This window comes from Notamacropus eugenii, chromosome X, assembly GCF_028372415.1.
Source record: "Notamacropus eugenii isolate mMacEug1 chromosome X, mMacEug1.pri_v2, whole genome shotgun sequence".
In the NCBI taxonomy this organism is placed as follows: Eukaryota; Metazoa; Chordata; class Mammalia; order Diprotodontia; family Macropodidae; genus Notamacropus; species Notamacropus eugenii.
In genome coordinates, this window is record NC_092879.1 from 84,067,045 (window position 1) to 84,077,518 (window position 10,474).

A 10,474-nucleotide genomic window follows, 5' to 3' on the forward strand; every position below is an offset into this window, starting at 1 on the left:
CCTTAACCTGGATCCACCAACAGTTTGCTGACCTGAGAAAGTACAATGGTGGGAAAGCACAGCTAGAGCCAGACCAGGATGGCCCAAAAGTATGCCCCTCGTCAAGAAAAGAGAATGGACAGCCAGAAACCACCAAAAATGCAATCCCTCTGAGGGGGGCTGAGGATGGGCTCTAGCAGACACCCAAGGAATATATCCACAGACTGCTTATTGAACCAGGATGGTTCCAGTGTATGCATCGAAAGCACCAGAGTACCCACAATGGCCAGAATTTGAGACCCAGGAAAGGGAAGAAGAATCTGCAGGAAAAAAGTCGAAGACCTAAGGAATGATTGAGAGTGCCATCTGAGGTGCTAGTAGCAACCCACTAAAATATTCCATGCACAGGAACTGGAGAGTAGACAGCTCCTTGGTCAAGAGGGACCCCAGAAACTAGGTCTCAATCTCCCAAATGAACCCCTCAGGGATAGAGGAGAAGAATGTGCAAGAAGAAATCCAACCCAGTGACAAATTGATGCAAAGAAATTGGCCCAGAGAGATTTTGGATGTAGAGACACTGATGCTATGCCATGGCCTAGATGGGGACCACAGACAAAGAGTCATGCTCAAAGGAACACAAGCAATGCTTCTCAGTGCCATGAAAGGGAAAATACAGGAATCATCCAATGTACCATCTAGCACAGCAGGAGGTCCTCCAAGAGGCTCTAGTGATTGACAGATGAGAGACAGTGGGACACACAGACGGATCGGGACACACAGACAGATCAGAAAACACAGACAGACAAATGAGGACATACGGACAGATGGGGACACACGGACAGACACACGAGGACACACGGACACATAGGAGACACGCAGAGAAATAGGGACACACAGACAGATCGGGACACACAGACAAGCACACTGGCGCACACAGACAGATAGGAGACACATGGACAGATGGGGACACACAAACAGATGAACACATGGACAGATAGATGGGGACATATGGACAGATGGGGACACATGGAAAGACACATGGTCACACAAGCAGATAGGAGATACATGGACAGATGGGGACACATGGACAGAGGGGGGACACACAGACATGTAGGGGTCACGTGGACAGAAGGGACCACAAGAACAGATGGTGACACACAGACAGGTGGGGACACAGGGAAATTCACTTGAGGACACAAGGAGAGATAGGAGACACACATAGATGGGGACAAAGAGACAGCTAGGGGACACACGGACAGACTTATGGGGACACAAGGACAGGTGGGGAAAAATGGACAAATGGGAACACACAGACAGATGGGGAAAACTGACAGACACACGGGCACACAGGGACAGATGGGGACACACAGACAGATGGGGACACATGGACAGATGGGGACACATGGAAAAGCATCTGTCTGTGTCCTGTCTCTCCTTGTGTCCCCATGTGCTTTTCCGTGTGCCCATGTGTCTGTCCATGTGTCCCCATCTATCCATATGTCCCCATCTATCTGTCCATGTGTCCTCATCTGCTTTTGTCCTCATCTGTCTGTGTCTCCTATCTGTATGTTTGTCCCCTTCTTTCCATATGTCTCGTATCTCTCCTTGTGCCCCATGTGACTTTCCATGTGTCCCCATCTGCCTGTGCATCCTTATCTGTCCATGTGTCCCCATCTGTCCATGTGTCTCCTATCTGTATGTGTTTGCCCATGTGTCTGTCCGTGGGTCACCATCTCTCCATGTGTCCCCATCTGTCTGTCCGTGTATCCCCATTTGTCTGTCTATGTCTCCCCACCTGTCCATGTGTCCCCATGTGTCCATTTGTACTCATTTGTCCATGTGTCCCCATCTGTATCTCCATGTCTCCACATCTGTCTTTTCGTGTGTCAACATCTGTCCATGTGTTCTCATCTGTCCATGTGTCCCTTGCCTGTGTCTTTATCCCCATCTGTCCGTGTGTTTTCTATCTCTCTTTCTGCCCACATGTGACTTTAAGTGGGTCCCCATCTGTCCATGTGTCTCCTATCTGTCCATGAGTACCCATGTGTCTTTCCATGTGTCCCCAAGTGTCTCTCACTGTATTCCCATTACTCTGTCTATGTGTCCCCATCTGTCTGTGTGTCCTTATCTCTTCATGTGTCCCCATCCAACCATATGACCCCATCTGTCTACGTGTTCCCATCTGTCCATGTATCCCCATGTGTCCATGTGTCCACATCTTTCCTTGTCTCCTATCTGTCAATGTGTGCCCATGTGTCTGTCCATTATCCCCATCTATCTGTCCATGTGTCCTCATCTGTTCGTGTCTCCCCATCTGTCCTTCTGCCTCCTATCTCTCCTTGTGTCCCCATGTGCTTTTCCGTGTGTCCCCATCTGTCCATGTGTCCCCTGTCTGTGTGTCCCCATCTGTCCCTGTGTTCCCATGTGGCTCTCTGTTTTCCCCATCTGTCTGTGTGTTCCCATTTGTCTGTCCATTTTTCCCCGCTTGTCCTTGTGTCCCCATAAGTCTGTCCATGTGTCCCCTATCTGCCTCTTTGTCCCCATCTATCTGTGTGTCTCCTATCTCTCCTTGTGTCCCCATGTGCCTTTCTGTGGGTCCCCATCTGGCTGTGTGTCCTTATCTGTTCATGTGTCCCCATCTGTCCGTGTATCCCCATGTGTCCATGTGTCCACATCTTTCCATGTGTCTCCTGTCAGTGTGTGCTCATGTGTCTGTCCATGTATCCCCATCTATCTGTCCATGTGTCCTCATCTGTTTGTGTCTCCCAATCTGTCCTTCTGCCTCCTATCTCTCCTTGTGTCCCCATGTGCCTTTCCATGTGTCCCCATTGGTCTGTGGGTCTTTATATGTCCGTGTGATCCCATCTATCCATGTGTCCTCTATCTGTCTATGTGTCTCCTGTCTGCCTGTTTGTCCCCTTCTGTCCATGTGTCTCCTATCTCTCCTTGTGTCCCCATGTGCCTTTCTATGTCTCCCTGTCTGTCTGTGTGTCCTGATAAGTTCATGTGTCCCCTTCTGTTCATGAGTCTCCTATCTGTGTGTGCCCATGTGTCTGTTCGTGTGTCCCCATCTGTCCATATGTCCCCATCTATCTGTCTGTGTGTCCTCATCTCTTCGTGTGTCCCCATCTGTCCATGTGTCTCCCATCTGTCTGTTTGTCCCCTTCTGTCCCCGTGTCTCGTATCTCTCCTTGTGTCCCCATGTGGCTTTCCATGTGTCCCCATCTGCCTGTTCATCGTTATCTATCTATGTGTCCCCTATCTGTCTGTCTGTGCCCATGTCTGTCCATGTGTCCCCATCTCTCCATGTGTCTCCTATCTATCCGTGTGTGCCCATGTGTCTGTCTGTGTGTCCATGTGTCTGTCCCTGTGTTCCCATCTGTCCATGTGTCCCCATCTGTCTGCGTGTCCCCATCTATCTGTGTGTCCAGATCTGTCTTTATGTACCCAACTGTGTGTGTCTCAGATCTGTCCATGTGTCTCACTGTCCTGTCTCTGTTTCTTCATCTGTCTGAGTGTCCCATATCTGTCTATGTGTTCCTTATCTGTCTGTATAGGCCTCATCTGTGTCTTCATGTTTCTCCAACTCTCACTGTGCCCCCTCTTTCTTTCCATGTGTTCCCCCCTGTCAATCAGTAGAGCCTCTTGGAGGGCCTCCTGCTGTGGTTGCTGTAACTGTGGATGGCTCCTGCATTTTCCCTTTCAGGGCACTGAGGAGCATTGCTTGTGTTCCTGTGAGCATGACACTTTGCCTGTGGTCCCTGTCTAGGCAGTGGCATAGCATCAGTGTCCCTCATCCAAAATCTCTCTGAGTCTATTTGTTTTCATCACTTTCCTTCTGGGTTGGATTTCTTCTTGCACATTCTTCTCCTCTGTCCCTGAGGAGTTCATTCAGCAGACTGTGGCCTAGTTCCTGGGGTCCCTCTTGACCAAGGGGCCGTCTACTCTCCAATTCTTGTTCATCGAACATTTTAATGCGTTGCTACTGGCACCTCAGTTGGGAGTCCCAATCATTCCTTAGGTCTTACATGTTATTCCTGCAGATTTCTCTTCCCTTTCCTGGGCCTTGATTTCTGTCCATTGTGTGTACACTGTTCCTTTCCTTGTATACACTGGAACTGTCCTGGGCCAATAGGCAGTCTGTGGATAGATTTCTGGGGTGTCCTCTAGAGCCCATCCTCAGCGCCCCATGATTGATTGAATTCTGGGTGGATTCTGGCAGTCCATTCTCTTTTCTTGACCAGAGGTTTCCTTTTGGGTAATTCTGCCACATTTGGAGCTGTGCTTTTTCACCATTGTACTTTCTCAAGATAGCAAACTGTTGGTGGATCCCCTTTAAGTACTCTGAGCCCGGTTTTAAAGCTGGACCCCTAGTGTGAGGGTCTGCCCCATGGATGGGATTTTGGGGAAGATTCCTCTACTCTCTGCCTGGGTCTAGATTTCAGGCCCTTCTGGTGCCTCTGCTCCTTTCCATGTGTGACATGCAATTGTCCTTGGTAGACAGAGAATCTGTGAATAGATTTCTGCTGCCTTTGCCATAGCCCACCACAGGCTCCCCACTGTGATGGATTGAAATTTGGATGGATTGGGGCTGTCCATTCCCTTCCTTGAGCGGGATACATTTGGCAGGTGCTTTGGCCTACTTGTGACTGTGCTTTTCCTCCATTGGAGGCTTTTACCAGTGTCCTGAACGTCCTCCAGTCTATGTCTGTGGGGTAACCTCACCAGTGTACCTTCCCTACTCCTCATATGACTGTAAAGGTGTCCTGATCCTATGGGGATAGGTCTCTGTGTCCCCATGTGTCCACATGTACTGATCAGTCTCTGTGTCCCTGTCTGTCTGTGTCTCTCCAATCTGTCCATGTTGCTCACTATCTGCGCATGTTGCCTCTTCTTTCCCTGTCCCATATCTGTCTGTGTATCCCCCATCTTTCTCTCCATATTTCCCCAGGTGTCACTGTGTCAACATCTGTCTGTCTGTGTGTCCCATCTGTCAATCACTAGAGCCTCTTGGAGGACCTTCTGCTGTGGTTGCTGCGACCTTGGATGGTTCCTGTATTTTCCCCTTCAGGACACTGAGGCCCATTGCTTGTGTTCCAGTGAGCATGACACTTTGTCTGTAGTCCCCATCTAGGCTGCGGCATAGCATCAGCGTCCCTGCATCCAAAATATCTCTGGACCTGTTTCTCGTCATCAATTTGTTACTGGTTTGGATTTCTTCCTACACATTCTTCTCTATTCCTGAGGAGTTCATTTGGGCTATTGTGGCCTAGTTCTGGGGATCGCTCTTGATCAAGGGGCTGTCTACTCTCCAGGTCCTGTCCATGGAATATTTTAGTGGGTTGGTACTAGCACCTCAGATGGCACTCTAAATCATTCCTTAGGTCTTCGACTTTTTTCCTGCAGATTCCTCTTCCCTTTCCTGGGTTTCGAATTCTGGCCATTGTGGGTACTCTGGTCCTTTCGATGCATACGCTGGAACCATCCTGGTTCAGTAAGCAGTCTGTGGATATATTCCTGGGGTGTCTGCTAGAGCCCATCCTCAGACCCCTCAGAGGCATTCCATTTTTGGTGGTTTCTGGCTGTCCATTCTTTTTTCTTGACCAGGGGCATACTTTTGGGCCATCCTGGTTTGGCTTTAGCTCTGCTTTCCCACCATTGTACTTTCTCAGGTCAGCAAACTGTTGGCGGATCCAGGTTAAGAATTCTGGCCCAGATTACAATGTTGGTCCCCCTGCTGTGAAGGCTTGGACCATGGATGGGATTTGTATAAGATTATCTTCCTCTATACCAGAGTCTCCACTTCAGCAGGTCCACTTCCTGCTTTCCCTCTAGACTGATGGATTGCCTTGGGATCATGTGTAATCATTGTAGACACTTCCAAGGTCATTCTACAGCCCAAGGAGCTGCTTCACTGACTTTCTGCATGGGCTTTCTTGTTGCTCTCTGACTCATTTTCCACGGCCAGCTGTTTAAGGGGATTCTGGTTGAGATCCTACTGTCAGGCACAACTGGGGGAATACTGAAGGTCACAAGAACATCTTTTGACTGGCATGAGGGCACCTGTTCTGCAGTCTCTGGTGTAGTCCCACCAGGACAGCCAGTTCTAAGTGGAGGGCTTTGTTCAGATTCGTCTTCTTTTGCTCTATCACACAGTTTGTGGGGAATTGGCCCATCCACAGATGCTCCCTGTAACCCAGGAGACTTTTCTCAGTAATGACAATATCCCCAGTTCAATTTCTGTGGGGTTCCCTCACCAGAGCCCCTTGGAGGACCTCCTGCTGTGGCTGCTGGCACCTTGTACGTTTCCTGTATCCTTCTTACTTGGCAATCAGGCTCATTGCTTAGGTTAGTGGAGAAGAACACTTCCACTGTGGTCCACCTATAGGCCCTGACATGGCATCAGTGTCCCTGCATCCAAAGTCTCTCCAGGCCTATATTTTTTAACCAATTTTTTCTTGGGTCGGATATGTTTTTGAACTTTCTGCTCCTTGTAGCTGAGGAGGTTATTTGGGGGATTCTGGCCCAGTAGTCAGGTCAGTCTTGCACCAGGGGCTGCCTACTCTCCAGTCATTGTTCAAGGATCACTACAGTGGGGTGGTACTGGAAGCTTGGTGGGACCCCCTGTGGTGAATCATGACTTCCCTCTTAGCCTTTTGTGTGGCAGATTGCTCTTCTCTTTGCCTGGGTCTGGATTTCAAGCCATTCTGGTCCCTCTGCTGCTTTCCATGTATACATTGGATCTCTTCTGGCTTACTGGACATCTGGGGATGGATTTCTGAGGTGCCTCCCTAGAGCTTGCAGCACATGACACAAATGCTCAACTTTGCTTTTGTTGTCTCTGTAACCTGCCATCATCTTATCTTTTCAGCCTAAAGCATGGCTCTTTTCCTTCAGGGACTATGTGCTTCTGCCTTACTAGGGAGTTCTTTGTACTTCCTGCCACCCTTTGCCCACCCTTTAGGTTTGCCCAATATTTCCTGAACACTTCCTTCTTCCTTCCAGGCGTGCCTTGACCCGGCCCAGCCTTCCCATCCCAGGTGCTACCATTTGCATGATTCCTTTACCAGTCTTTCCCCAACTTCCAGCCCCAACAGGGAAATTTCTCTCAGTTAGATACTCTCTCCAATAATCAGCTCCTCTTGCTCATGACTCTCAGAGTCCTTTGCCTGGAACTCACCTTATTTCTCATCTCATGCAGCTTGGAAGATCCTGAACCTTCTTTCAGATTTTTCTCAGTGGGATCTGGTAGACCTTAACAAAAAAACAGTTTGAAAGTTATTGGATAAACCTCCTACAAAAAAGTTTGTTTCATGAAAAATCATCATATACCATCATCGGGAATGTAGTATGGTGGATACAATTCTTGGGGAGTCAGGGGACCTGGGCGTGAATGGAGCCTCCCTTAGTTCCTGTGTCTCACTGGGCAAGTCATTTAACCTCTGTGCCTCCGTTTCCTCCTCTGTTGAGGATACTGGCTTGTGATGGCCCTTCCCAGCTCTACACCTGTGATCCTATGGCTGTGAGGTTGTGTCCAGAGGACATTTCCAGGTTTCCCTCCCCCATGAAGCACACCCTTGAATCATGTTCTTTTTCCTCTCTTTTCTTTCATCAATTGGTATTAAACCAATTCTCCCGAAATTTATAGACTGGCAGAGCTGAATCCCTGGTGATAGAGGGTAACCCCTGGCCAGGCTAACAGCTTGGCCAGCAGCCTCTCTCCCCGTGGTCCTGTGTGGTTCCTGGTGACCTCTTCTGCTGCTGTTCCCAAGGAGCCTTCCCCGCCCCCCCATCACCCCTGTTCTTTCCCCTGCCCTCAGCCGCCCATAGGAGTGTGATGTGTCACTTCCTAGGTGTGAGCCCTGTGGCTCTCCCTGCACAGACCCCCTTCCCTCCCTCCGCCCACCTTGGGTTCCCCTCTGCCTCTCCATCGGTCCTTTTTGGTCCAGCCTCCCCCCAGGCTGGCCCAGCTCTTTGGCTAGCCAGCTCTGGATGCTCTACAGACTCCCTCGCTGCGGGTTCGGCCACCTCCTTGCCCAGATGGCCCCCTTGCGAGAGGTCCTTCTTCCTCTGCACGGACTCGGGAGGCCCTGTCACCCCGGCCCCAGCTCCACCGTGGCTCTGACTCCGGGGACCTCCCGCAGGGTTCTTCTGCAATCCCTGGGATGTTCCATTGGCGGCCCTCCCCCCCAACGCTCAGCCCCACACTCCGTTGGGTTCCGTTGCGAAGGTGGGCAACGGCTCTCCCTCTGCCCGTCTCCACGCCGTTTTCGGGTGATCCTGGTCCGCCCCGGCCATGGAGGAAGAGAAATCCAGGGAAGCCCTGCGGTGCCTGGCCAAGGGCACCCAATACACGCGCCTCGGGCTGTTCCGATGGAGGCCGGACTACGGGAAGGCTGCGAGAGAGTTCGCCAAGGCCGCCTTAGCCTTCAGCAGCGCTCACCAGCTGAAGGAGGCCGCGGGAGCCTTGTTCAAGGAGGCTGAGGCCCACGAGCAAAACCGGGTGCCCCTCCGTGCCGCCATGGCCTACGAGCGAGCCAGCCTGTACCTGAGCCAGTCCGAGCAGCTGGGCGAGGCCGCCCAGGCGGTGAAGCGGGCTGTCTCGTTGTCCCTGGAGCGTGGAGCGGCAGACGTCGCAGCCTGCACCTTGAGGCGCTTCAGCCAGCTGCTGGAGAGCCAGATCCCGCACCAGGTGGTGCCCCTCTACCAGCGGGCATCCCAGCTCTTTGAGGCGGACGAGCACTTGCTGCCGGCCCTGGACTTCAGCAGCCGAGCTTCCAAGCTTCTGGTGCGGCTCCAGCGCTACGGGGACGCTGCGATCTCCCTCAGCCAGGAGAAGCACTTGTATGCCAAGGTGGAGGGCTTCACCATGTGCCACCAGAGAGCCCTGGCGCAGTGTCTAGCCCACCTGTGTGGCCGGGATTTTTCTGCTGCCTCCCAGTGCCTGCAAGACTGCTGTGTCAATTTTCCGACCTTCCAGTTCAGCGACGAGTACGTGGCCATGGTAGCTTTGCTGAACTGTTATGAAGACCAGGACCAAGAAGGGGTGGACGAGGTGTGCAGCTCTCCTGTCGTCCAGTACCTGGACGAGGTGTACAGGGAGATGACCACGATGCTGAAGATGCTTACCGTCGAGAACCTGTCCTTCCTAGAACAATGAATTCATTAAAGCCAATTAGTTAAAAAAATAAAAGTTCTGTTATACCTATCCTGTGTGTGTGTGTGTTTGTGTGTCTGTGTGTGTGTGCTTTGTCGCATCATACCTGTTCTCAGCTTCTTTACTTCAAACGTGCAAGGAAGCCTTTGGATTCCTCCCCCTTCCCAATGACCCCTTCCGTCTCATCGTTGCAGAGAAGATATACTCCTCCCCCCATGGTTCAATATAGAAAACCATCAATTAGGTTACTCTCTGCTTTCCCACCCCACTTCCTCTCGTTTCCCCATGATCCTCAGGACATACATCCTACATTCATAGACATTTGACTGCCCAAACTCCTCAGGATGAGACTAGAAAATACCTAAAACTTCTGAGACTTTCTTCATGCCTTCCCCATGGTTACCCTTCTAAGACATACTGCACAGACCTTGAAGGCTCCAAATGACTTAACCTTTTCCCTGGAAAATCAAAATGAGCTGCATTCAATCAGCTTGAGCTTGAGGCTCAGGTGTGGGATCAGGAACAGGATCAGTTGTCCACCTGTATGGGACTTGAGCAGTTCCACCCAGTCCAATCCCCTGGTTTTACATAGGAGGTAGCCCTGGGGCCCAAAGAAGTTAACTTGCTCAGGAACCCACTGGTGACAGGCCACAGGGAACAGGGACAGGCAGGATGGGCCCTCTGGGTCTTCTGATTCCAAATACAATGAAGAAATGAAACGAAGGTGGTGAGGAAATGGGACCAGACAAGAGAGAAAGGCATGTGACCAGGGAGGCATGGACCACCTCTGACATGATAAGGAAAGCTTTGCCTAACCTAGCCCAGAGGGGACAGAAGTGCCTTGTGCAGGAGGAATCTGTAGCATCTTTCAGACCCATCCCTGTCCTGCTCATCTCCCTGTACACATTTCCTTTTTCAAAATTATTCAACAGTATTTAAATTACCAAAAGTTAATTGGAGCCACACTGAGGAAGGTTCTACAGAATAACCATCTCAATTCATTGACACATCTGAAATTCCCAAGGTAGGTAGAAAAGAAGGTAGAACTTGAAGCTTGACTGAGGAAACACTTGATAATAATTAGAACTATCCCAAAGCAGAATGTATGGTCTCAGGACAACATGGGTCCCCAGGTCCAGGAACTCTGGCAGCAAAGACTAGGTGACTTCTTGCTGGTTTCCTGCAGTGGAGGTCCTTGTCCAGGAGCTGGACTGAAATGGCCTCAGAATTCCCCTCCACCTTTCTAATTTTGTTGCCCCTTGTAGCCCATTAAACATGCAGGCTGTTTGTAAAATGTGGAGACAACTGATTTCAAGGGGAGTTTCCCCTTGAAAAGTC

General features: G+C 50.7%; 1 pseudogene; it reads left to right on the forward strand.

Annotated features, from left to right (window-relative positions):
- Nucleotides 1-8,275: 8,275 nt before the first annotated feature.
- On the forward strand, nucleotides 8,276-9,139 carry LOC140516367 (gamma-soluble NSF attachment protein pseudogene; annotated as a pseudogene).
- The last annotated feature ends 1,335 nt before the right edge of the window (nucleotides 9,140-10,474 follow it).